General features: G+C 43.2%; 1 protein-coding gene across 4 annotated transcripts in view; it reads right to left on the reverse strand.

Moving 5' to 3' along the window:
- ENOX1 (ecto-NOX disulfide-thiol exchanger 1) overlaps nucleotides 1–26,298 on the reverse strand; it is a 550,861-nt gene that overhangs the window by 271,160 nt on the left and 253,403 nt on the right. For all 4 annotated transcript variants that reach the window (XM_066581809.1, XM_066581791.1, XM_066581817.1 and 1 more), the window contains one exon: nucleotides 5,645–5,699. The gene's annotated coding sequence lies outside the window, so the exon portion shown is untranslated. The remainder of the gene's footprint in view (nucleotides 1–5,644; nucleotides 5,700–26,298) is intronic.

A 26,298-nucleotide genomic window follows, 5' to 3' on the forward strand; every position in this document is an offset into this window, starting at 1 on the left:
CTGCAAGTTCCTTAAAGCCACTGTACAATAACGTATAAGTAATATCACTGACATCATCATGCCTGCTACTACTTAATGCTGCCCTCCGTGAACGCAGAATAAAGGACAAGAGAGGATCCCGTTAAGAAGATTTGCTACGATTTAAAAAGTTACCCCCTATCCACAGTGTTTCTCAACTCCTGTGTCATCCCCCCCCCCCCCCCCCAAAAAAACAAACAAAAAAAAACAGGTCATGTTTTCAGGATTTCCTGTTTTGCACATGTGATTATTGTCAGTGCCTCATACATTGCCACAGGTGTTCTTACTATAGGATATCCTGAAAACATGACCTGTTGGGGGGCGCTGAGGACTGGAGTTGAGAAATACTGGGATAGGGCAGTGGTCCCCAACTCCAGTCCTCCGGGACCACCAACAGGTCATGTTTTCAGGATCTCCTATAGTAGGAACACCTGTGGCAATGTCTGAGGCACTGACAATAATCACATGTGCAAAACTGAGGAAATCCAGAAAACATGGCCTGTTGGCGGTCCCTGAGGACTGGAGTTGGGGAACACTGGGATAAGGGATAACTATCTGGTCGGAGGTGGGGTCCAATCACTGTGATCTACACCGATCACAAGAATGAGGATTCCTGAAAGTCCCTATATGAAGCAGCAGCACGCCTACTCAGCCCCACGCCATTCTCCTAAGAGAATACATCAGTAAGACCCCACGGATCAGGTAGAGATCATCCAATATTCATTATCCTGTGGACAGGGGAAAACCTTATCTATTGGCACAATCCCTTTAAGAACCCCAATAACTAATCTTGATATTTTATATTGTCCTGTTACATATTCGGAGTTTACTGGTCCTTTAACATCAATTCCAGCTAATTTTTTGCAGTCTTCAAACATAAGATATACATCTGTTACTGTGGGGAATATTATTACGCTTTGAAGAAGCAATGATTTTGAGCATTAGAATGAGGAGTCACATTGCCATCTGTAATGGAGACTTCTGTGGAAGTCCTGATATTTCTTAACACTGACTATCTACCTACCTCAGTGACATTTTATTGGATTACTTTCCAAACACACTCTATCATGAGTATAATTATTGTCTTACCTTTCACATAAAGGAACGCGTCGACTACAGCCTCACATTCAGATTAGGAAATGGGAATGCTTTCAAATATTGCTTTAGCATAGATGTCAAAAAATCTATCAACAGTATTAAAATGATGGCCTATCAGAATGATGGCCCTCAAAACCGAAATCATTATTCTTATAACTTTGACAGCAAACCAAAATTGGAAGTGCAAATACAGTGATTTAAAACCTCAGAGGCAGAAGTGAGCATTTCATTTTATCTGTATTACACAGCAGCAGCCTGTAGTAAAATCGGGACTTCATCCTGATAGAAGTGGCGCAACGGCCTCGTACTGCATGTCAGCTGCACGCTAAAAGAGGACATTAGTAAACCAAGGACTGCTATCAACTCACTCTTCTACAGTCATACTGGGAAAACCCTCCCAAAAATCTCACTTTTTAATAGCAAGATTCTGCATTTATATCATATGTAAATATATTTGGCGCAGAACTCAGTCGTCTTAAGTATATTTTTAACCCCTCACTGATAGAACTAATTTTAGCCTTAAGAACCAGTAAATCATTTCCTATTTTGTGTTCCAGCCAATATAACTTTATTCTACATCAATGCAGCAAGTTCGAGTTTTTAGAGAAACCAATTTTGGGTACATATAAAGTGTCGAATAACTTTAATTGTTATGATGGGGGAAACGGAAAAATGCCTATGGCATTCAGCACATGGTAATAAATTATGTTAACTTTGGTTCGTTACGATTAAAACCACATTGATGGAGGTTTTATTATGCGTCACTGCTTTTGCATGTAAACAGGTTTTTTTTCTTTAATTGAACAAACATACTTTTTGTATAGCACCATATTCCAAGCCCAGAGCTGTTTAAAGGTGCGTTTAGATGGAATGATTACCATTCCAAAAATCATTCAAACGAATGGAAGTGAACGATAACTTACAGCTTCAATGAGAACCCATGACTGAATGACAAACAAGAATCGTGTGCTTCTCGTTCGTCGGTCAGTTTCAGCCAGCATAAAAATCATAGTCTGGTTGTTGGCTTCCTGTTGTGCTTGAACATTGATCGTTCAGGGTCTCACATAGAAATGTGAAACACTGAATAAGTGAACAAGAAGTTCATGATCCTAGTGATGATTTGTCTGTCTAAACAGGCTGCCCAAGCAAATAATCTAGTGAGGACGTCAAAGAAGCATTACTTGGCAAAGTGTATTTCAGTTAAAGAGATGAGATTGGAAATGTGAGACTTTGCCCATTAAATAAAGGCACACAAAGCATGGTTATTGACAGATCTGTCTTTCTCAAGAAATACTGATTGGCTGGAGTTAATAATGCCTCAGTGCAAAGCACTTTCAGAAGGGATGCTATAAAGATGCCAGAGGCTGGAAAAGGCTACAAAAGCATTGCTAAAGACATGGTTGTAGATCAATTCACGATTAGACAAATTAGGATAGGTCATCAATAGTTGATCAACTTGAAACCCTTGACGATTTTGTTTTTGTGCATCTAAGGTGGATGACATACCCTTCAGACTACCTAATCCCCATAATGACCTATATCTGCTCTCCAATTGGTCAGCACTGAACATATGAGCAGTCCAGCACAATCAGAGAGCAGTGCACAGTGTCCATTAGGTAGATACAAAAATTGCAGCAGTCATCTTGTTCAGCCAAATACAGGACCTGGAATGGTGGGATTGGAGGGATGGCAAAGAACAACTGCGGGTAATACAGGACCCTCAGGTCTCGGTAGAGAATTTTGTCTCAAAAACTGTTGAGTTGCTTTAAGTATGCAATGAGAAGGAAAGAGAAGAACTCCGTTCACAGGGATCATTACACGAGATCAAAAGTTTAGACATTATCTCAGTGAAGTTATTCTTGCTTGACCTAAAATTGTGATAATTAAGTTCAAAAAGCTCATAATGTGTTCATGTCAAATTAATCATAATCAAATCTGTAGAAGGAAATGTTCCAAAATTAAAAATAGTGTAAATTGTATAATGAGGAATGAAAAGCGCTAAAAAAATGTAAAAGTATTACTAATCTTTCAGTGTAGATCAATTATCACTTCCCACAAGCATTGAGCAATCTGCCCTATTTTAACTAGGAAAATGCAGGAGGGCATAGCTGAAGCTGGATGGAGGATGATCTAGTCAATAGGATCCATTCAGCGACGACTGATCCCGTCATAGGCCAGTTTTAGACAGGGTCTCTTACTGAAGCCCAGTGGTGGTAACCTAAGCACAATACTTCTGTCTGTAACATTCTGCTAGCATATGTATACTGGGTAGTGATAAATACATTTTTTTGTTTCCTGTTCCTGTTAGGCTGCCTGTCCACAGGCGTTGCAGTATCCTGCGACGGATCTCCGCCGCCCGGGAGCAGGATCTAGCAGACTGATCTTTGCTGGTCAGCCTATCTGACAGATAGGCTGACCGCGGAGAATCGCAATGATTCTCCGCTCATGGACAGGGGGGAAAGCGCTCTCCATAGCAATGCTATGGAGAGCGTTCACAGCGCTCCCCGCGGCTGGATTACCGCTGCGGAGAACGCAATGATAACCCGCCTGTGGACAGGCAGCCATATTAGCATTTATTTCCATTCCACATGGGCCTCGTGTATCAAACCTCATACAAAGCTGATCTTGTTGCTCACAGCAAACAGTCAGGGTTCAGCTCTAATGTGCTGGAAAAATGAAGCTGGGTATCCAACTAACTATTATAGGTAGCAAGACCAATTAACTTCTGGAACAGTTGATACACAAGGCTTTGTACATTTCAGAACTGCTCCACACAGAATAACCTCTGATATTTTTCTTCCAAGATTTCAAATGTCATTGGTGCAGCTTCTGAGGCTCTGTTCACATGTCCGCTATGGTACAGAAGAACGAAAACAACAGCATGTTGGATCTTTCAAAATGACCGAAACCAGTGGCACCTGTCAGAACCCATTGTCTGTAATGGGTTCCACTCAGTTTCCATCATTTTACTGTAAAATTAGTGAAGCATGCTGTGCTTTTTCGTAAAGCATTATGGGAGTCTCACACGGACAGATTCTAATTGCGTAATCCGCGATCGCCGTCCGCATGGAGGATCTGCAGCAAAACGCAGGCATTGAAAGGCATGAACCTTCCATTTTTCCTTCACACTTGGTGATATGAATTGCATATTCTGCACTTGGAAGAAGAATCGCAGTGTGCTCAATTTTGCTGTGGACAGCCTCCATTGAAGGCAACGGAAGCCGTCAGACCGCAGCCCATACACAACTAACATTGCGTATGGACTGCAGTTACCCACGTCATCACTTAGCGACGGCTCAGGAAATACAAACATCGAAAGAAAAACATGTACCGCGCATGACCGACGGCGAGCAGCCGCGGTCATCCACAATATAGAGAAATCAGGTACGCTGGGTTGCTGGCTGGGCTCATAGCCAGAATCCGCTGCGGGCCTCCCTCATGCAGAATCCGGTCCGTCAATGTGTGTCTGGCCTTAAGTGAATAGAGCGGCAGTTACATGTGCACACTGCTGCTCAATTCATTTCATTGGAGCTTTTGTAAAGAGAAGAGTTTAACCACTGAGCCATTTCAGGCAGTCCCACTGAAATGAACGAAGTGGTAGTGCGCTTAAATGACCACCACTCCATTCATTTGGGGACTTTTGGGACCTTTCACCAATCACATGGCTAACCCCCATCTACTGGGGGTTCCCTAACTTCAACCCATATGGCAACCTCTTTAATTCATAGCAATAAGCATTTTTAAGCTTCATAAACAACATGAAAAGTTATATGTTTGATCATCTTGCCATTAAAGGATTTATGACGTTTTTCTTATTTTTTGAGGGGGAAAATGTTTTGGGGCTCACTACTTCAGGATGGAGTGGGAAGCCACTGATGAGTGACGTTACCAGCCACAACCACACACTCTATTCATTAAGGCCGTGCCAATGTCTAAAACAGGAATCAAGAGTTTTAAACTACCGCTTCCTACATATTGCAAATAGAGGGGAGTTTAAAGTCATGGTGCAATGCTAGTGAAGAATGAATGTCAGGGCTGAACAAAGCTTTTCATCAGCCCAGATATCATATCTAGAGTAGCTGTCACACTTGACTGTCATTTTATATTGGTATGCTTTGGAAAATACTATATATGTCAAGACAGCCTTGTCTCTGAAAATTGGAAAAGCTCATACACACACAGTATAAAATTCATAAAACCAAAGAGGCTTTGAACTCAAACACTTATGAAAAAAAATCGAACCCAGGCAATCTGGCCATATGATATTGTATGTGCCAAAAAATAATAAAACAGCGATATGTAATAATAAACTGCGGCCATTTGGCTTTTGGTTCCATCTCAGATTGGGAAGTCTGCGTTATTATTCTACAAGTCCCATTAAGATGCTGTACAACCTGTACACAATGCTCTAGGCAAGAGACGTTTACATATCCTGCTACTACTCACAATAAAAACCCGTAAGACCTATACTAACCGTATTAAAGAAACAAAACATAGTTAACGACTCATAATACAGTTTATCACTTGCCTCTGCAAACAGAAGTTAAATTCTTTTCTTTAGCGTTGAAATGAAGTCAAGGAAGCTGAAAAAAAAAGAACAATGCTTATGTTATTTCCATAAATTAAGAAATGGCTTTAGTACGAGTCATACGTTTTAGGGGATTAAAGGACTGAAAGAAAGAAAAGAATAAAAGACCATATAATTAATATAATAAAATCTTACAACAGTCTTTGCATATGGAAAACAGGAAAAACCCATAAGCTTCTTATATCGCTGGTATTCCAATAAATATACAATTATCTGTATCACTTGTTTAAAAACACAATACACTAGTCGCACAATAGGCTTTATCACCAATTTTTACACATTATTCTCCCAACAGTTAGGAATCATTGGCACAATGTACAGCATGTATTTATGCATTATGTTGGCACACGACAGGCAAATGTGAATGAAAAATAGGTTGTCAATGGCTAATGTGAAACCATGCCATGTCCAAGAAAACCTAATGATCTACACCTGACTTTATCCCATCAGCCCTTAAGTATCAAATAGATGAGGACCAGTGAGATACAATGAACAAGAAGAAAATAAAATCAGTACATACAATTTCTCAAGTAAAAGTAAACACACATAAGAATACCCTCTAGTGCTTGCATGTACATTATTTATTTTAAAAAAAACACAGAATGGTAGAGTTGGAAGGGACCTCCAGGGTCATCGGGTCCAACCCCCTGCTCAGTGCAGGATCACTAAATCATCCCAGACAGATGTCTGTCCAGCCTTTGTTTGAACACTTCCATTGAAGGAGAACTCACCACCTCCCATGGTAACCTGTTTCACTCATTGATCACCCTAACTGTCTAATATCTAATGTGTCTCCTCCCTTTCAGTTTCATCCCATTAAAAACTCGCGCAGTAAAAAAATCATGGTATGTCCTATTTCTGTGCAAGCCTCGCAGAGGCCCGCACAGAAATGTCACGGCTGACGCGCCAACCCTGCACTGCGCATGTGCGGCCGTGTGCAGGCGGCCATACCCGGCTTCGCCCGAGTTCCTTTGCTACAGGTGTTTACCTGTTGTTCGCACTGAAAATTTTATCAAGCTGTGGTTACTTCAGTGGAACCGAGGAATAAAATATGTATACTTATAGAGGAGCATTAGATTCTCCTCAGACTGCATGTACCAGGGTCATCATGTCCAACCCCTTGCTCAGTGCAGGATTCACTAAATCATCCCAGACAGATATTTGTCCAGCCGCTGTTTGAACACTTCCATTGAAGGAGAACTCCCCACCTCCCGTGGTAAACTGTTCCACTCATTGATCACCCTCACTGTCAGAAAGCTTTTCTCCTCCCTTTCAGTTTCATCCCATTGCTTCTAGTCTTTCCTTCTACAAATGGGAATAGGGCTGATCGCTCTGCACTGTGACAGCCCTTCAGATATTTGTAGACAGCTATTAAGTCTCCTCTCAGCCTTCTTTTGTGTAAGCTAAACATTCACAGATCCTTTAACCTTTCTTTATAGGACATGGTTAGCAAACTACTCACCATCCTGTAAAAATGAGTGCTCTAGAGATGTCCTGCAAGCAGCTACACCCAGCGACTGTTCCGCTCACAGTGACTTTTCACTCTTCCCAGAAAACACTGGGAATATGCAAATCATTTCCCTAGTGCTCCAATCCCTGGATTTAGATAGCTTTTTTTTTTTCCTCAATCCCTCTCATATAAATTGCATGCTCGACCAAGCATGTATGTGTTCTCATTTGAGTTAGGGCTCCTTCACACTGGTGAGGGCGATATCAGGCTATGATTCACGGGCCAATATCGCCCTTGCAATCCATGTGAAATAGCCTCATATCACTGCGGGGAATCCCTTCACCTCCACCGCTTCTAAAGTTATTCCTAACGGGGCTGAAGGAATCCCCCGTCATAGTTGTCACAGCCACAGCAAGGGATTGCGATGTTCTCCCCTTGCTTTCAATGGGGCTGGCACTGGACATGTTACATGACCATAAAGAGGTTGTCATAAGTATGCAGCAATGATATCTAGATTCACAAGCTTTTCTTTAAATGACTCTAAATGAACACATTTTGTGTGATCCAATAGAGTAAATTAAAGGAGTTTTCCAGGTAGAATACTATTGATGATGTATCCTAAGGATAGGTCATCATTAGTTGAGCTGCTGGGGCCTGTCGCTAGGGACCTCGACTGACCAGCTGAGCGGGCACATGCCCCCTTTAATCTTTTTGGGGCACCCCCTTTAAGGTGATGCCTACTTTACAGGTAGAGTCCAACAGTCTGCACCTACAGGTTCACAAGATGTAGATCCAAGTGATACATTTTAAAAGAACAATGTTGGAATCATCCTATATATAGAAGAGAGAGGAGTCAATTTAGCTATAGATGTCTGCTAACAATTTGAGCCTCGCCCTTTCAGAAAGGTCTCTAGGCTAATCCCCTCTAATCAACCCCTATAAACTATGTTTCACAGCGCCTCAATGCCAGTCCTTTCAAAGCCAACAAGAGCATTTTTGGGCATGCTGGACTATGGCTGGAGGACAACTGTAGACAGACTCCTTCAGCCTGTGTCTGCAACGTCTGACCACAGTAACAGGATATGAAACCTGAGACGGACTGGTCAATCTGCCAAAAGCAATAACCAGCTACAGTTTATTCAATCTTACCCCAAGCATGCGTTAAAAAACCCAGACGATAATCCGCTCACTCAGCCCTTGGGTCAAGCAGCAGAAACAGCCAGCTTATCAATTATACCTTCTGCAAGCCGAATGACTACAACACCGGGGTTTTATTAAATGTTCTATCCTTGTCCGTACATCAAAGATTCCAGGCACAAACAGGAGCATTTTAAACAGCCTCAAAGTTATAACAAATACAAAATAACCCCATGTGTTACATGCTGAAGATCATACTGATACCTTAATACCCATGACCCCACTCTCACAGGATGAGATCTAGTTTACACCGGATATACAGTACATTTAGACTTTTTTACAGGGAACATCCAATAGTAAAAACTTCTTGCTGGTCTTATGAAACTAATGCTATACCGTATGCTATAAAAGGATTACTATCACTGGTATATCCTGCAGTACATCACATGTATATCAGTGTATCTCAAAGGCATTCTAAGGAGACCCGTTTAAACTTACAGGCAAGAGGAAAAAATTGTAAGAGAAGAAGAACATGAAATTATTACGCTAAGGCGGTTCCAAGAACATCATCAGTAAGGGGATACCATGTCCTGTATATAATGATGCCATGCTTCCAAGTTAGTCATCAAATACAATCAGGACTCCATGGACAAGTTTTAGTTAAAGCCTGAACTGCTGTAGGGAGAAAACGTAAAACATAATCTTCGTCCGAGATCTTTCGCTTAGAACTACACATGAACATTTTTTAGCGCTAAGGAATTAAAGGGGTTGTCCCGAGGCAGCAAGTGGGTCTATACACTTCTGTATGGCCATATTAATGCACTTTGTAATGTACATTGTGCATTAATTATGAGCCATACAGAAGTTATAAAAAGTTTTATACTTACCTGCTCCGTTGCTGGCGTCCTCGTCTCCATGGTGCCGACTAATTTTCGCCCTCCGATGGCCAAATTAGCCGCGCTTGCGCAGTCCGGGTCTTCTCCTCTTCTCTATGGGGCTCCGTGTAGCTCCGTGTAGCTCCGCCCCGTCACGTGCCGATTCCAGCCAATCAGGAGGCTGGAATCGGCAATGGACCGCACAGAAGCCCTGCGGTCCATGAAGACAGAGGATCCCGGCGGCCATCTTCAGCAGGTGAGTATGAAGACGCCGGACCGCCGGGATTCAGGTAAGCGCTGTGCGGGTGGTTTTTTTAACCCCTGCAGCGGGGTTGTCTCGCGCCGAGCGGGGGGGGGGGGTTTAAAAAAAAAAAAAAAACGTTTCGGCGCGGGACATCTCCTTTAATGTAACCATCAAGCCGCAGTTTAAAAGGAATACATTAAGATGTATGCAATCTGGTGGACCACAGCAGTCACTAAAATCAATCAGTAGCCCTACAAATAGGCTGAACCTCTGCAATGAAGGATCTCTGTACACGGATATTATGAGCTTACAGCCCTGACACTACCTTTCACTTAAAGGGGTTTTCCATTTTTGCGCAAATACTGTAAATTAAACATTCTACAATTGTTTAATATACTTCGTGTCTCAATTCCTTGCCATTTTCAAGATCTTTGCGATCAGTGAATGAGAGCACTTTTTTTCTCTACATCCAGAGGTGGCAGAATGTAGACTTAACCCTGGTCTAGGTGATACAATTGTACTCGGTATAGGAGTGAAACATCTGGACTCCAGACTGCAACAAACTACCAGGGAGCTCACAGAGGAGTGACTAGACTGGATACAGTTTTAGACACCTCTCAGCTCAGAAAACAACTGTGTTTTCCCCAAAATAATAAGTTTTGCCCCAAAAGAAGCACAGTGTCTTATTTTCAGTGGCGGGTCTTATACTCACCTGGCCTGCAACGTCTGAGTCACTCACGCTGGTCTCCAGCACTGCGGCAGGCTGCCATGTGCTCAGCGTTGACATAGTACTCTTTTCCTAGTGACGGGGCTTTGAATACCCTGCCCCCATGGGTTTTTTCTGAAGTACCTCTTTAAAGCTACTTTTCACATGCTTTCTGTAGCTTTTGGGGGTATTGTAAAAAAAGAAGAAGAAAAAAGAAAAAAAAAATTTGTAAAAATTCAAGTAGTTTTTACAAGTCTTTTTTTGTGTGGGCTGTTTACAGGCACTTTTTTACCTACAGAGAAGTATATGGAACATGCCAAAACAAACCTCAGTCTGCTGTGTTTGCAAAAACCACCACCGAGTCAAAAAAATGCACAATTGAAAAAAATGTAATCAAAAGAAACACATTATTTTTAGCGTGTTTAATATTTCTCTAATTACTTGCAGGTAGCATCTGTAAAGATCATTTTTTGCCTTAAAAAAAAAGAAGGAAAAAAGAAAGCAGTAAAAAAAGAATGTTAGGAAAAACGGCACAAAGCTTGACATTTCCAAGAACACAGGGACAGATTTTTTTTAATACTCCACAGTCCTAAAATGCACCAGTTTTATAACAAAAAGGCTCCATTTACACGGATCAATTGTTGGTTGCAAATGCGCCCGACAGTCGTCCCAGCGATAATCGCTCCAGTGCTTTTACACAGAAGTGATGATCGCTCAGTGAATGGAGGTGGAGTGGGCCGCAGATCGTTGCAGCCGCCCACCTCCAGTCACAGTAAACAGACCGATAGTTGTTCAGTTTTTATAGGTGCAGAAACTGAACCACAAACGATAAGCAAACACATTTTTTGTCATTTAGTTGCTGCATGCATTTACACTGAACAATTATAGTTGAGATTTCCGTGATCCAGTGCGAAGCTGAACGATGATCGATCTGTTTAAAAAGCCACTAACTCATGCTGGATGATAAACCTATGTCTTTAGAATGTCTATTCTAAAGGATCATTTAGACACAACGATTATCATTCAAAATTCGCTCAAAAGTCATCTTTTGAGCGATAATCGTTGTGTGTAAATGCACTGATATCGTGCCGTTTTCGTTAAGCCATCGCTCATCGTTGTCTTTCAGCGTGCTGAAAGACAACGATGAGCCTTAACAGGGATCCACAGCAGGATACAGCTGATACTATTGTTTCAGCTGTATCCCACTTCCTGATCACACAGGCTGAGTATGAACAACAGATCGGTCCAGCTCTGTTCTCCATACCAGTCACGGAACGCTCGGCTGTATAACAGCCGGGCACTCCATGCAGAAAACATCTGGATGCAGAAGACAAGCGGGGACACCCAGCATGTCTTCTGCATCCTCCGCTCCGAACGCTCGGCTGTATAACAGCCGGGCGCTCAGAGCGGGGAACAGCTGTATGCAGAAGACAAGCGGGGACACCCTACTTGTCTTCTGCATCCTCTGCTTCGAGCACTTGGCTTGTAACAGCCGGGCGCTCAGAGCGGGGGAACCGCTGTATGCAGAAGACAAGTGGGGACACCCTACTTGTCTTATGCATCCTCCGCTGGCAGCGCAAGGTGATCGCTCATCTTGCACTGTAAATGACACAACGATTATCGCTCAAAAGTCGCTTGAGCGACATCTTTTGAGCGCTAATCGTTTTAGTCTAAATGGGCCTCAAGTTTATCGCATCTTATTAGTTGGCTTGGTTTTACTCTAGTCTTGCAGCAAAATTTGGCGGGAATTTTGTGCATGAGGTTATATTCAGGCCACTCCCCTTTCCCATTAAACTATGTCCCTTTTCGCAAATATAGGAAGATACGCAAGACAGTTTTCTGGTGAATTTTCAATAGTAAATCTGCCCCGGTGTGTGTGAATAGCACCCTTAAATGTTGCCAAGAATTAGGGTATTCTGCTGTACTAAGCAGCCCCAGGTCTCACGTGGGATTGACTTAATTTTAGCTGTTTGCTATATTATCAGTGCAACAACACATACAGTTATATCACCCAGGTCAGCCAGTTATTGCACATCAGTGTGGATATAATGACAAACAAGCTAAGATACATAAGATATAGTGAGCCGCTGCCTTGTATTTTCTTGTGCAGAAGGTTAACAGCCTTGTGCTACTTTCTCTTAGAGCTTTCCCCTCTTCCTTTCTCTAATAGGTTTCAGACTTAGAGCAATGCCAAAGCTCATTTTGAAGAGTGAGGATATATTTTATGTTCCCGTCATCGTGCTTAGCTTCCGAACAGCTCTTGCCATTCTGCTACTTATTTACTTTCAGGTGGCTTTATATTGATTAATGCAATCTACACACATTATGATAGCACTAAACATGATTTATTCATTTAAGCAGTTTACAAACTTCCACTTTCCATTTTAGCTTAAACACCTTAGCATTTTGTTACTCCTGAGGAGAAATTGAAAAAGGTGAGTTGTATTAAGTGAAGATACATTCAGCAAGGTTGTAAACAGACAGAACAGAAAGCCATAAAAAGGTTGTATATCCAAAGGTTCTGTTATGAGGCGCTAAGTAGATGCTGCATTATATTTCTCTGAAAGTCTCCCCGTGACATAGCAGCCTGTTTGAATGCCTTGACTGCATTCTTGGTTTCAACCTTTCAAAACTTTTTAAAAGTTTTAATGTAATTTATAAATTAAGGAGCGCATTAAATCTCAGGAGTCAAGGGATTGAATCTCAATGCCCAACTGTTGTTACTATACATCCTGCCTTTGGAATAGCACTAGTATATAGATTAATGGCATTAGAAGCTTCTTAAAAAGCCATCTCCCCAATGAATAGCATATTTTTAAAAAGTTGCAAAAAGTTTCAACTTTGATATCTGCCAGAGTTCCCATGTTAAAAAGTTTTAGTCTGGTGGCTTCAGGTACCTCTTCTATTGCATCTGCTCTACAGAAGGTCTTGCCCTCATTGGTAAATAAAAATATTCTCTAGTTACTTCCAACCAAAACTCCAAATATTACTGTACATTATGACCAACAAAACAGGATAACTCTACTAAATTCTAAGACTAATCCGGCGGAAATGACATCTCGGCAGTCAAGCAACAACAGCAGCAGCTATGATTTCAAGTTAAAGCCATAACAATGTAGCTTTAAAGTTCTTCTTCCCATGGCTGGGAGAGTCTACATACCAAGAGAAATCTTCAAGGTTCACTGAAAGCAACATAAATCTACTTCCTTTATAAAGTAAAAATGTTATCTTTATTTGGTTAATAGTCGATTGCTCTGTCAATATCCTTAATGGCATAAGGAGGAAATATGGGAACATAAGTGACATTACATAGCAGATAATACAGTAATGTTAGACTTCCGCTTCTCATTGAACAACATAGTTTCCCATGTGAATATTCACCAGAAAGTATGATGTCACGGCTCCCTGAAAGTTACTGAATAATTAGCGAATGAGCTAACGATGATTTTCATACTTGCATGAAAAATGAATGATGAACAAAAAGCAAAACAATTGTCATTCATCGTTTGAGCCGTGGCCGCATTTCGGCTGAACTATTATAGTTAAATTAAAAAAAAAAAAGTCCCGCAATTTTTTTCCCAATGTTAATTATCATCATTATAATCGTTTTGCGTAAAAGCACCCCAAGGCTACTGTCATCCAGACATTTCTGCCCCTGCCTGCAGTGGGCTTGCAATGATGCCAGCTAGACCTTAAATAGCAGAACCTGACTCCATCTATAGCAATCACCTTTCTGGGGTACTTCTCGTGTCTCCCAGTACTCAAGATACCCAGAGGAATTGGATAATAAATATGAACAGTGTACAAACTGTGAAAAAGAAAAACAAAAAACTAAATACAAGGCTAGGGACTCATCAATAGATGACAAGGGTAGACCGTGATGGGAACTGGCTGAGGAGGATGAAGATAAGGCAGTGCACAATAGAGCAAGTGGTTTACAAAAGAAATGAATCTATCCTTGACATTAGCCGTCCCTACGTCTCCCCCTGAAACTGATCCCAACACCACTATATCTCAGAACTGCCATCAGTTTAAAAAAAATATATAAAAATCTTGTTATTTGGATAGCACCAACCTATTCCACAGCCTTTTCAAGCTGTTTTTATTTATTAACCCTCACCAAGCCGGGTACCCTTTTTATCAACCTCAGATGGATGGAAGGCTGAGTCAACCTTGAGCTACAACCAGATGGATGGAAGGCTGAGTCAACCTTGAGCTTCCTGAACCCTGCGGGGATTGAACTTGCAATCTTCAAGTCATGAGTGAGAGCTTAGGACTGCATTTCTGCTGCCTTAGCACTCTGCACAACACGAGGCTCTATGGTGACCTTAAATGGAATTCTATCCCTGAAAACAAGAAGGCCCTAGGACCCAGGTAACACCAAACAAGCAGCTGAATAAGAACCAAGGCTAAACAGATACAAAGAATGGAGACAAATAAAAAGACAATGTAACAAGGTACTAGAACTTAACCCCTTAAAGACGAGGCCCTCGGCCATTTTTACTCTTCTCATTTTTTTATTTTCCTCCCAGTCATAACTTTTATTCAGCCATCAATGTAGCTGCCTGAGGGCTTGTCTTTTGCGGGACCAGGTTTGTTTTTTAATGGTACTTTATTAAAAGTATCATAATGTAATGAAAAACTTGGGGGACTTGTTTCTACGGCGTACACACTGCAACAGACATAACTTTGTTCTGTGTGACAGTGCGATTACATTGATACAAAATTTATAAAGTTTAACTTTTTTGCTGTACTACTTTTACAAAACAAAATGTCTTTGGGAAAAAAATTACATTTTCTGCCGCCAGCTTCTGACAGCCATAACTTTTTTATTTTTCTGTCGACATAGCTGTGTTAGGGCTGCTGTAGTTTCTATCAGTACCATTTTGGAGTAAATATGACTTTTTGATTGCTTTTTATTACATTTTTTCATGAAAACAGGACAACCAAAAAAAAAAAACAAAAACAAAAAAAACAATGCCGACAGTTTTTTTTATTTTTTCTGACAACATTCATGTGCAGGGTAAATAATGCGTTACTTTGATAGAGCAGACTTTTAATGCAGCAGCACCAAATATATTTTTAGTTTTAATGTTATTATACATATGAGGAAAAAGTTTTTCTTTTTAAGTACCTTTTTTAATAATTAATAACACTTTTTAAAACTCATTATTTCACTTTCTTTATTTTTTAAATCCCTATAGGGGGCATGAACTTTTGATTGCTCCTGCAGTATAATGTAATAGCATTTCTTTATAACGTGATCTGACAGGCAATCTATCAAGCCACACCACCACTGTCATCGCAACCCGAATGGCGCCACACAATCTCATCACCAGGGGGCTGTTCGAGGCTCTTGAACTTGGGGGTATTCAAAAGTGACAGCAGTATTTAGAGAGTTAACAGCCACAATCAGCAGGAGAGCTGATCGCAGCTGTTGTGGGTGGGTGTCTGTTGTCAAAGATAGCCGACACCTGCTCATTGTAAGAAGCAGGATCAGCTTCCAATCTGTGCCCATACAAACCCCAAACCTCCATGATGTAAACTGTACGTACTGGAGTGTTATTGGGTTCAACAAGGAATACTGGGATTCAAACGCACATTGTTACTGCTATCTCCAGCACTGCAATGCAGAAGCCTAAAATAGTTAAAGAATGGCTAGCCAATAAGACACTCCCCTCTGAAACAAAGCTAGGCAGAGCAGTGTGGTTAGCTAACCCACCCTAGTGGATCAGCTGTGGAACAGTTACATAGCAACTGTCTCAACAATTATCTTTGAAAACAGTAGATGATGATTCTGACCAGGACACAGCTGGAGCTTGTGATGATGACACGATACTGCTGCATAAGCATAGTCTGCAGCATGTCTTGCGCCTTTTGTTTTAGATCCTGCTCACAATTTAGAATGATGCATACACCTTCATCTTCTAATCAATATGATCTGTCAAGTCACCCAAAGTGATGCCAGTGGACTTAAAGATTAGTGTTGCATACCTTCAAAAATTGTACAAACTTTCCTACAAAAATGTAAATACATTTTTGCTTTTAGTATTAAAAAAAATGTATATTAATTGTCATGTATTTTCACATGAATCCACATTAAATAACTGCAGTAAAACTGCTTACAGCAGTCTAAAAAAGAAAAAAAAAGTTCAACAAAAGTTTTTCTGGATTCAAGGGAAAAGTCACATCTGCGTTTTTCCTTCTGTTTAGATAGCATGAATACAAAGCAGGAATCAAATCATATATGTAAGGCCGGAAAAAGACATATGTCCATCCAGTTCAGCCTATTACCCCCCAATGTCAATCCAGAGGAAGGCAAAAAAAAAACCCTTGCAGGATCCACCAAAAAATAGAACACATTCGCTAGGTTCGTTTCCATTTTATTTCCCTTTTTAATAAAATTAAATGAATCCCATTTTTTAGAATTCCAATATTTGACCTAGGAAAGAAAAGCCGATAAAAACAAAAAAGAGGTATAACGGAAACAAATCCCATTTAATTTCCATTTTTTTAAATGGGAAAACATGCAAATGGATTGAAGCGAAAGGTCTTCAGTGTCAACTGACATCTTTGGGCACAAAAACGGTTTTATTTCTGTTTAGCTGCTCCTATGTTAGAACACCTAGATGGAAAATGAAGATGCAGATGTGACCCCTTGCCCTAATAAATATAACCGAAAAAAGCTAAAACTGAATATGATACAATAAACATGTTTTTACAGACCACAATGCTACTTCAATTGAGAAAAAATGTGCAGTGCTTCAATAACCGTGCGGCCTGTGTATACAGTATTCAGTAACCAGTACACAAAGCTTCCGTCACATGTACTTTTTTGGTGGCTTTCTGACCCTAAAAAATACAAGTGAAGAATAAAAAAAAGCACAATTGTTTATTACTGGTACATGTTTTTCAGGCCTCGTTCACACAGGCAACACGGCTTCGCTGCGAGAAAATCCAAGCGCTATCGCATCGCTTGTACTTGCAATATTGTTGCGGATTCTTGCAGTGAAAAAATAATTTTGAAAAAATGATTATAGGAAAAAAAAAAAAAGCATACATCACCTTAGAAGTGCTGTCCAGGGCTCCTCTGCAGCTTCCTCCCGTCCCCGACACTGGTCTTCCTCATCTCTTCTGGCCGGGGATTGAAAAATCCCCACCTCCTGGAAGCGCTGGCTGTGATTGGCTAAGTGTCAGCCAATCAGAGCCAGTGCTTGATGAATGGCTGTGATTGGTTCATCTTGCACCTGCTGTGATTGGCTAAGCATCCGAAAAAATCTATACCACAGCGGCACTCCTTAGTCCACAACACCACCACAGTGGGAGGTAGGTAGTAGTGCGCAGAAGCTCACACAAAAGGACCAGATTCCCTTAAATCCTCAAAATGTCACCAATCCAAAGATATGAAGATGAGCAGCGCCAAGAGTGGATAGTTTTCTTAAAAGTGCATCATCAGATCCAAATCCAGTTTTTTTACTGGATTTGCATTTAATAAAGAAGCATCTGATGTGATTGGCTAAGCGTCAACCATATCAGAGGCAGAACTTCTAGGAGGCAGGGATTTTTCAATTCCCGGCCAGAATAGATGAAGAAGAATAGTGTCGGGGACCTGGGGAGAAGATGTGGCCAGGCTGACAGTGCTTCTAAGGTGATGTATACCGTTTTTTTTTAAATCCTGCAGCTAGGGCTTAGGCAGTAGGTTTTCCTACTATCAAAGTTGCATCGCACCGCATGAAAATCAAGTTTTCGTGCAATGCAAAAGAAAGGAAGGCTCCATTGGGAAACATGGGCTACAAAACATCACACGGGTGAATTAACTCATAGAAAAGCATAGGCTTCACACACATGCGATTTGTAGCATTGTCACAACGCGACTGTCGCCCATATGAACGAGGCCTTAGGAGGCATTTTGGAATGGCATTTTTTTTCTGCCATGTTTGTTTTTTTTTTCCTGGGAACCCTATGTAAAAACCCCAGAAAGAAAAATTCCAAACCTATAGCTAGCTGCAGCTACAAACAAATGTCACGGACCCAAAGCAAAAAGGTGGAAAAAAAAAACAACAAAAAATAGGGCATGCTGTGTTTTTTTCACACACGTCAGAAAAAATGCAGGTGTAAGTGGCACAAAAAAAACTTGTGATTAATATGAGGACCATATAAACTGCGTGATTCCCCGGTCTGCTGTCAGCATGGTGAGGGGTCAGTAATGCGGCTGCTGTGACATAGGTGGTGTCTAGTGGGGTCCTCACACTGTAACGTTAGATGTCCACGGAGGGTACACCGTGCTTGCTAATGACTTTCTCCTCAGCCATGGCCAGTTTCCCTGCTCTCAGTCATGCACAAGGAGATCTTAAGCAGTGTTAATACCCTAGACAGAGTTGGGCTTAAGCATGTGCAGAACTTCCAAAAATAAGTCTCTCAAATAAAAGCAATGATGAGAAACTGATGCAGATGGAAACCGTGTTGTTGGCAAATATATTCTATACAGTAGATAATCTTTCAACAGTGTTGCCAAGTAATTTATTACAGTTGTAATTTCTCCAAGGCAGGAAGGAATAAAAGCAGGGCAGCAACAGAATAAGGGCGAGTTCACACATGGCAGATCTTGGCACCAATGAAACAGCATATTTAGCACTTTGAATTTTGGCTCGGATATAGATTTCACACTTTCAATTAAAGGGCTGAAATCTGCTGCAGATTCACATCCAAATCCGCACCAATGACGCAGACTGTGCTGCAGAAACCAATTGCGGTTGCCGCTCACAGATGAAAAATCGCAGAATGCTTTATTTTCCTGCGGATTCCGCACGGACTGCTTCCATTGAAGTCAGTGAAAGCCGTCCGACCGGCAGCCCGTCCGTAAGGTCAATTGCGGACGGGTTGCAAATCCTGTGGGAAAAGCAGGAGTTTGAAAAAAATAAAATAAAAAATCTGTTCTGCACTTGTTTAACAGCAAGCCATGTGTACAGTATACATGTGTTGCACACATCTGGTGTATACATTGGGGATTCCAAAGTGGATGCACCAGGCCTGTGTATACATAACCTTATATACTCTGTGCCACTTAAAGGTCTATTGAAATCCTCCTTAGAAGGAAGGTTCTGTCGACCACTCTGGTATTTTTGATGGAAAGAAGGCAGAAAAGCTGAATTAAAGAAGAGGTCTCATCCTTGTCAACACGGTGGACTGCCAAACAAGAGGATGTGAACACTGTACTGCTCTCCATCATTGCTGCCTACAAGGGTGAAGTTACGCAGCTTGTACTGCTCACCGAAAATCACATGGAAATGGGTCAGCACCCCCACAGCCTGCCAAATACTGTAGTTCTACTAAACACAGGCAGCGACTAGTGATGATAGAAAATAAATTGTACTAATTGTATAGGAACATTGTAAGAAATAAAGGACAATGCTATGTGCCGATATTGCTACCTTATTTTCTCTAAATTCCCAGTAACAGCGACTCATCCTTCTCAAAATTTCAGGATACTTTAATCAGCTCATATAAAAGAATGGCAAAGAACAGAAGCAGGGGCGTAACTATAGAGGATGCAGTAGATGCGGTTGCACCCGGGCCCAGGAGCCTCAGGGGGCCCATAAGGCCCCCCTTCTCCATATAGGGAACCTAGTACTATGAATAAAGCATTAGAGTTGGAGGCCCCATTACAGGTTTTGCATTGGGGCCCTGAAGCTTCAAGTTACGCCTCTGAACAGAAGTATAATCAAAAATATTTAACATAAAGGTAATTAAAAATATGGGGCATAAAAACTCACAAAGGCAATTAAAAATCATATTTACTATGCAGAATTCTAATAAATTTACTCCAAAATGGATATTTTATAAGGAAGACACTCATTTTTTGTACTTTGCTTGCTGCTTTCATGCTGCCCATTGATGTCTATGAGGAGGAGAGTAGAGAGAAGCTGCCGCAGTTGGTGTCCCCCAGCTACTAACATCACATCTATAATGCGGAGTATTACTGTATAATTCCCTGCATACTGCTGCTATTTATGAGGGTGTGCGACAGAGAAATAGAGGATAGATCCTGCTCTCCTATGTATGAAGTTTATGGGAGCCATCGGAGCAGGTAGTCTCTACAAATCAGCTCAAGTAAAACCGAAAATGAGGCATGTAGCATACAGAGGGAAAAATTGTTGAAAAATGCCATAAAAATTATGTTTAATTCCTTAACTAAGTTTTCTTAATATTTAGCCTTTTAGATTGTAAGCTGGAAGCACGTGGCTGTGTCCACCAGTCCCATAGAGTCTATGTGCAGAGCAGCGCACATGCTCGACCACCGCAGTGTTCAAACTCCTCCTCATCGCCAAAAAGGGAGTGAATTTCTTACCGAAAATTCCTTTTTTCCGAGTCATCCTGATGGCAGACATGGAGGTTGCACCTTGACCTTGTAGGGACAGGAAGCAAGAGACTTCAAAAGGCTCCTCCTGCCTCCCATTCACCAGTGTCTTCTAAATTACTTACATGGACATGTCGTGGTTAACCAAGGAAAATTTTTATTGCTCCGAGACAAAATTAACATGGTTAGTTCTATTTGAACATAAACAATAAGAGGGTAGCTTACCCGGATTAAACACAGGAAATATGCACAAATTTACCGCATAAACAGAAATGTCCAACATAGGAGCCTCTGGGCTACTGGTTCGTGCCCGCATAGACGTAGATATAATCGTGTGAATTTTTGGGAGGGAAATACGTGCCGTCAGGATGACTCAGAAAAAAGGAATTTTCGGTAAGAAATTCACTCCCTTTTCCCGGCGTCATCCTGACGGCAGACATGGAGTATACCAGATTAACTCTTTAGGGAGGGACCACTGCTTGCAGGACCTTTCTCCCAAAAGAGAGATCGGAGGAGAGGTCCGTATTCAGCCTGTAGTGTTTTGCGAAGGTGTGCAGGTTGGACCATGTGGCTGCCTTACAAATTTGGTCCGGCGTCGCCATAGCCCTCTCTGCCCAGGAGCAGGATACTGCCCTGGTTAAATGGGCCTTGAGTCCTTCCGGGATAGTTCTGTTGCAGGAAGAGTAGGCCTGCTGGATGGTGGATTTTATCCAGCGGCTAATGGATCTTCTAGAAGCCGCTCTTCCTCTGCCCGGCCCCTGGAATTAGACAAAAAGACAGTCAGCCTTCCTGAAGGATGAGGTCTGCTCTAAGTAGCATAAAATGGCCCTCCTTACATCCAGGGTATGGTAGTCTCTTTCCCTATCATTTTGGGGATTTTGACAGAAGGATGGGAGAATAATTTCTTGCTGTCTATGGAATTTTGAGGCTACCTTTGGGAGAAAGAAGGGGTCTGTTTTTAGTATGACCCTATCGTCCTGGATTAATAGGTAGGGTGTCTTACAAGATAGGGCCTGGAGCTCGCTCACACGCCTTGCCGGTGTGATAGCTACCAAGAACACAGTTTTAAATGTGAGGAACCTAATTGGTATCTGCTCGATAGGCTCAAAGGGATCTTTGCACAGATTTTGGAGGACTAAGTTTAGGTCCCATGGGGGAACAATACTACGGCTAACTGGCCTCATTCTTTCTGCCGCTTTCATAAACCTGCGGATTAGTCTATGATCCGCTAGGGGCTGATCTAGAATGGCCGAGAGTGCTGATACCTGCACTTTCAGGGTTCCCGGTCTCAGGTTTTTGTCTAGACCCTCCTGGAGGAAATCCAAAATCTCTGCCACTGAAGTGTCGAGATTGGAGACTTCCAGCCCCCTCCAGGAGGAGAATCTTTTCCAGATTTTATTATAAATAGCTGAGGTAACGGGTTTTCGGGACTGGCGTAACGTCGCGATGACCCTAGAGGACAGACCTTGTCTTAGTAGCGTCTGTTCCTCAATATCAAGACCGCGAGGTTCAGTCTCTCTAAGTTGGGGCACAGAACTGGGCCCTGCGCTAGAAGATCCTTCCTGAATGGAAGGCGGATTGGCTCAGTGATGGCGAGTTTTAGGAGTACCGGAAACCATGCCCTTTTTTCCCAGTGTGGAGCGATTAGGATCAGCGTGATGTTGCTCTACTGGACCTTCTGAAGAACTCTCGGGATCAGGGGTATGGGGGGGGGGGGGGGGGAAGGCGTATGCCAGACTGAAATCCCAACTCTGGGAAAAGGCGTCTAATCCCTCAGCCCTGTCCCTCGGATCTAGGGAAAAGTAGGCGGGGCATTTTGAGTTTTTGCTGCTCGCGAACAGGTCCACCTGTGGACTGACCCAGGTTTGTGTAATAAGACGGAACTCCTCTTGATTCAGCGACCATTCTCCGGGGTCCAGGCGTCTTCGATTGAGGAAGTCGGCTGTCTGGTTCTGGGACCCTTTGAGGTGGACCGCTGTCAGGGATTGTACCGTGGTCTCGGCCCATCTGAAGATCCGGGCTGTTAGTTTCAGCAGATGAACATTTCTGGTGCTCCCCTGGTGGCGAATAAGTGAAATGGCGGTCACATTATCAGAGAAGACTTATGTGTCTCTTCCTTAGGATATCCTGAGTTCTGTGAAGCGCTTCCCAGATGGCCCTAAGTTCTCTGAAATTCGATGTCTGGGCACGCAGCGTCGGCCCCCACTCGCCCTGGAGCAGGCGCTGCCCCACTTGCGCTCCCCAGCCAGACTGGCTCGCATCGGTTACTACAGAGATGAAGGGTTCTGCCACCCATGGGGACTCAGCTTCTAGAGTGTCGGTTGACCGCCACCAGCGGAGGGACCTTAAGACAGATGATGACATGGGCATCCTCCTATCCAGAGAGATGGATGTCCCATCCTAGTTACCCAGGATGGCTCTCTGTAGTGTTCTGGAGTGCGCCTGGGCCCAAAGGATAATGCCAATGCAGGAGGTCATGAGGCCCAGGAGCCTCATTGCGTCCCTAATTGCCATTTGCTTCTTCTGGCCGCCCTCCTGTGCTGCCAGTCGAAGACTTTCCTGCCTGGGTTGAGGCAAAGACAAGGTCTGTGATACTGAGTCTATCTGCACCCCCAGGAAGGTTTTCCGTGTCTCGGGGAGAAGACTAGACTTGGGGAAGTTGACTATCCACCCAAATCTCTGAAACAGAGAGATGACTCTGCTAGTATTGTCTCTGAGGATCTTGGATGAGGAGGCGATCACCAGGAAGTCGTCCAGGTACGGGATGATATTTATACCTGCTACATGGAGATGCGCCACCATCTCTGCCACTATTTTAGAGAATATTCGGGGTGCTGTAGAGATGCCAAAGGGTAGGCACTGAAATTGAAAATGGCGTACCCGGCTCCCTATTCTGATGGCAAACCTCAGGTATTTATGATGTTCTGGCAGGACTGGGACGTGGTAGTACGCGTCTTTTAGGTCGACGGTACTCAAAGTCCCCTCTTTCGATCAGGGTTACCGCTGACCGGACTGTTTCCATTTTAAACCTTTTGTAGGTAATAAATTTATTCAGGCCCTTCAGATTAAGAATCATCCGGAAACTGCCGTTTGGCTTTTTTTATCAAAAATAAAGGTGAGTAGAATCCCTGGCCCTGCCCTACTGTGGGGACCCGAACTACCGCCCCCATTTGCAGCAGCTTAGAGATTTCATCCTTAAAGATGTCCTGCATGGCAAGGGATTGTGTGGGGGTGACTCTGAAGAAATTGGGGGGCCGGGTGAAGAATTCTATTCTGTACCCCTGGGCTATGAGCTGCAGGACCCACGGGTTATCTGTAATCTCTTGCCATTCTTGGGAAAAGTTCAATAGTCTGCCCCCCACCTGGTACTCTTCTATAGGGGTAGGGGTTGTTTTTATCTTACTCCTGCCTCCTTTGGGGTAGGACCAGTGCCCCGTCTTTCCTTTGCCCCGGTATAGCTTGAAGGATGGCTGGCGTTTGTAGGGAAATCCCGTTCTTGCTTGATCCAGAAAACTGTGGGTTTTGTCGGTAGCTCTTTTTAGGATCTCCTCCAAATCCGCGCCAAAAATGTGCTGGCCATGAAAGGGGATGGAACACAATCTTCCTTTGGAGGCCGTTTCTGGCCACTTGTGCGTCCACCTTGGGGACCTCTTCGTAGACGCTCACATCTTCCTCCGCGAAGCGGAGCCTTTCTTTGTACTCGCGGGACAAGTAGAGATGTCTGTCCGCGCAAGCCCATTCATGCATGATTACTTTTTTCAGAGTATCATTAACTGGAAACACGATGCGATTCCTTGGCCTGAGCCCGCCGAACATGTCGTCCTGTACGGACCTTGGCTCTACCACATCCTCTAGTTTCATTGTATCCCTGGCGGCTCTGATCAGGTCATCCAGGTCCCCGGATGAGAAATAGTACTTCTTATTCTCATCCTTGGTGTCAGAGGGACGGTCCAAGAGTTCGCTGTCTGACAGGTCGCCCAGGGATTGAACAGAGTCTGAGCTCGACAGCTGTATGTGGATCGCTCTTTTAGTGGCCCTTCTTTCCCGCTGGGCTGGGGGAAGACTGGAGATCGATGCCCGGACCTCCTCCCTGACTAGGGATCTAATATCATCCCTAAATGCGGCCTGTTCATCCGTAAGGATCTTGGAGGTACAGTCCTGGCATAGCAGTTTTTTATACGCCTGGCTCAATTTTTTGAGGCACAGGGCGCATTTCTTGTATTTTTTCCTAAGGTCCTGCTTAGACCCTGTCCTGCAAAAGACACATGCATGCACATAAGGGAAAACCCCTACACAATGCTAAATCCCTGGGCATAACATTCCTGCAGCAAGTCACACTTACGGTTTTTGCAGGGCTTCCATCTCGGATTCCTTTGTAGTCATACTTGCCAGAAGTGTAGACAGGATCAGGCAGACAGATAAATCCTTCTCTGAAGGTGTGCTGTCAGTGGAAGCTTGCCGGGGGGGGTCTCCATTTTTAAATCTCCCGCTGTTCCGGGTCAGCTGACGGCGTCTGACGTCACCACGTCACGCCGCGTCATTGGCTCCGCCCCCCGACGTTGCGCGCGGCCGCGCCGGCGTGCCTGGAGGAGAGAGGCATCTGAGCCTATGGCCCGCCGCTCTCCCCGGCTGAAAACGCTGCACGGAAGCCCGTGGATGAAGCAGGAGGGGACTCAAGCACCTCTGGTCCGCCGCTCCGATGCGCTTTGCGGTGGTGAACCCCGGGCGGTCAGACCTGTGGCCCGCCGTGCCCCCGGACCGCACTGACTCTCCAGAGGGGAGGTGAGCGGGGAAGCAGCCCTGTGGACCGACAGCCCCGCTGTCAGCAAAATTCCTTCCTGGAAAGAAGGTGAGAGGGGAAGCGGCCCCGTGGACCGTCAATCCCGGTGTTATCCTGTGGCTCCCTGGAGGGAGCTTCTCTTGCATGTCCCTGTAGGGACAGGAAGCACTGGTGAATGGGAGGGCAGGAGGAGCCTTTTGAAGTCTCTTGCTTCCTGTCCCTACAAGGTCAAGGTGCAACCTCCATGTCTGCCGTCAGGATGACGCCGGGAAAAATATGCATAATAGAATACATGAATTTAGATTATGAGCTCCAGTGGAGACAGGCCGGCTGTAAGAGATCACGGTCTCTGTACAGTGCTCTGCGTAGAAGAATAGCAAGAAAACACATCAAAATAAAACAAGTACTGCCGTGGCATGACGGAATAGACAGCTCACACAATAGTCTGGATTTCCTGTCTAAACAAATAAGAAAGATCCTATAAACAGACACACCAATTTTGTAAAATTCTCTGTGGAACACGGAAGACAATTAAGTTTGACGATAAACACAGGTATAATTCAGCGATACATTATTTTAATGAGCTGTGCTGGAATGTTGACTAGTACATTAGTATTTTGATTTGTTTAACGGTATTTTGCAGCTTCTTCCAAAATCGCTGTCATTTTTCTTCTACTCCTTGTGAGTAATGAGAATATTTTAATGATAGAGGAACGTGTCCAATGATTAGGAATAAATTACATAGGCTACGGCTACATTTTTCAGCAGGTATTTCTGTGATTACTTGCATGATCAGCTGTGTATCATTTTCTTGCCCGATCTACAAAACCCTAGAAGACTCCTCTCGACAAGGAATATGTAGCGTTTAAACTCTACAAACAGCTGCTCCGAGTGACAGTCTTCACCTGCCTGGAAGGCAGAGCGATACAGATCACTGATCTAATTTCTCCAAGGGGACAACACAATGATCCGAGTAGCGCAGAACTTGAGCTTGTGCTTTAAGAAGCAGCAACACAATCGATAGAGTAAACAGGCTTACGTTCCA

Source organism: Eleutherodactylus coqui, chromosome 1, assembly GCF_035609145.1.
Source record: "Eleutherodactylus coqui strain aEleCoq1 chromosome 1, aEleCoq1.hap1, whole genome shotgun sequence".
In the NCBI taxonomy this organism is placed as follows: domain Eukaryota; kingdom Metazoa; phylum Chordata; class Amphibia; order Anura; family Eleutherodactylidae; genus Eleutherodactylus; species Eleutherodactylus coqui.